Source organism: Macrobrachium nipponense, chromosome 5 (assembly GCF_015104395.2).
Source record: "Macrobrachium nipponense isolate FS-2020 chromosome 5, ASM1510439v2, whole genome shotgun sequence".
NCBI lineage: Eukaryota > Metazoa > Arthropoda > Malacostraca > Decapoda > Palaemonidae > Macrobrachium > Macrobrachium nipponense.
In genome coordinates, this window is record NC_061107.1 from 47,510,034 (window position 1) to 47,512,533 (window position 2,500).

Consider the following 2,500-nt stretch of genomic DNA (forward strand, 5'->3'; position numbering starts at 1 on the left):
TTGGAAAATTCGGGATTCGAAAGCTTAGTGCCAGTTTTATAGCTGATAGCTCTATGACTGTCGATTCGGACCTTAAGTAACCTATGTGTCGATCCAATATAGGTTCCTCGATTACATCGAGGACAAGTAAACTTGTAAATGACACATGAGGTCATCAATGGACCCAAACGGTCCTTGAAGCTGAAAAGGCTACCGACATTCAGTGGGTTTGTAGGAATAATTTTGATTTTCATGGCAGGGAGATGACCAGACATTAAAGCGTGGAGTTCCTTATAAAAGGTTGTATTGTGAATAAAAGGAAGGCTGGCATAGAACGGTAATTTAGGAACGTGAGGAGTAGGATGACGTGGTCCTCATCAGGTTGCGTGTGACCATTTACCCTCTTGACTCCCTGGGCACACTTTCAAATCTTTTGGGATAACGTTACTATAGACCCTTGCTATCCTTTCAGCGTGTAAAATTACGGCAAAATCGTTATGACTGACTGACGGCGTGGGCGAGGACTTGCAAATGCCTTAACCAATGACCAGGCTCCGAATTCAGGCCCCATGTATGCGTGATAGTTTGACTTCTTCCCTCTTTCCTTAATGTCTTTGTTATTTTTTTTACTGCTCTGTGAGCAAGAGCCCGAGCTGAAACAAGGTCAGCTTAATAAAAAACAACAACAATAAATCAATTTCCATTCTTAGAATTTCTTGCCTTTTTCCTCTTTCCTCTCCTATTTCTATCTAGTTTGAACTGGGGTTTCTTTTGTCTTGTACGCTTTCAACTAACACACACACACACACACACACACACGGATATCTCCTTATTTCGTCATGTACATCGTGCACGTACGTTGCCAAGAGATTGTTATGCTCGCATCTCGTCTTGAAAAATCATTAATGATTACCTTAACTATCAAAAACAATAATTTCATCATAATGAGTATGAAATGACAGTGTGACTGTGGCCAAAGGAATGGCTTTAGTTCAGCAAAATTTGATTGCCAGCTATCACTTTGTACATTTAGTACTTCAATGGTGAAGCCAGCCGGACAGATTTAATTACGATCATAACAATGCACGACGAATGTTTTTTCTGGGAAAAGATAACGTGGAAAGTCAGTAGCTACTTAGTTAGGGTATCTTCTGTGGAAGAAACGGTTCACAGGATAGAGTTGTTTGTTTACTCTGATGACGAGAGGGTACGACTCATGCAATGTGCATTTTTGTGTTATACGAGATGAAACTCCTCCAAGAGACTGAAGAGGAAAACTAACGCAAGAGGTCAAAGTTGCAAAGGGGAATCAAACAGCAGGAAAATGTAGGATATTTTCCGATTTAATTTAATTAAATCCTTCTTAATTTACGAAAGCTACACAGAAATATGGGCAATCAGAATAACAAATACTACATTTAGAAATAATCTTTTGATATTTGTAGTAAAGAACCAATGCATGAAAGAATTTATCCGGTCATAAAACCTAAATGTTCCATTTAACATTAATTCCTGAGAGAGAGAGAGAGAGAGAGAGAGAGAGAGAGAGAGAGAGAGAGAGAGAGAGAGATGGTTAGCATAACCGCGCTGGGAATAATATTTTAACAGCTTTTATGAGAATCATCGTTAAACGCGGCAAATACTCTGAGCATATCATTTCCAGGCAGTTGAATATATCTCGGGAACATTTTGCTCTTAAGGCCACGTCGTATAATGAGTGTAACTTACGACAATTTCTAGAATTTTTTCCTCCTATTTAACAAATGGGTTCATTATACGAAAGGTATTTGTTACCCATGAAATCACGGTGATCTCACACTTGGGGTGAGAATCTCAGCTGTACAAAGAAGAGATAACGAAGTGGTTAAGTGGTTTTTGCACTTACTGTCTTCAAGTGGTTGGGCTTGGAGACGATATGGAAATGAACGCTGTCTGTTTTCGTAATTCCTTGGACAAGTCTCGGGGGTTCAAAGGCTTATTTTCCTATGTGTTTTCCTTTGAATGTGAGATAGCGTTAATGAATTTGTATCGTAGTTTTCGTTTCTTTTGAAAACTGCTGCCGTGAGTCTCTGTTTCTCCGGTTGTCTGGTTCCTATGGAGTATTCTGAACGCAAGTCAACAACCATTGAAAATTGAAAGAATGCATTTCGTTGAATGGATTTCGAAAAGAGCACTCGAAAATGGCAACACAACAGGGTCATTATGGGGTAATGAAAGTGCCAGTGTTCCACGTAACTTACTGGTAAAGCTGATGGGAGGCGATTTGGCCAATGCCCTCCTGATATTTACCCTTCAATAACTTCAACAATTTCAAAAAGAAAGATATGAAAAGGGTAACAAACTAAGAGAATTATTTGGGATTTAATTTTCAAAATACCACGTAGGATATAACAGCATTTGCTTTAAAAGGAACGAAAAATGAAAGTGAGTCTATACGGTGAAAAGTGACCTCAAATCCTTAGGGAATGCTATAATGGTTTCTAGATTTTGGTGCTCTTATTCTACATTCGCTCGACAGTTA

At 39.0% G+C, this 2,500-nt stretch overlaps 1 protein-coding gene across 1 annotated transcript in view; it reads right to left on the reverse strand.

Moving 5' to 3' along the window:
• Positions 1-2,500, reverse strand: part of LOC135215774 (KRAB-A domain-containing protein 2-like) — a 29,642-nt gene that overhangs the window by 10,347 nt on the left and 16,795 nt on the right. The window lies entirely within an intron of this gene.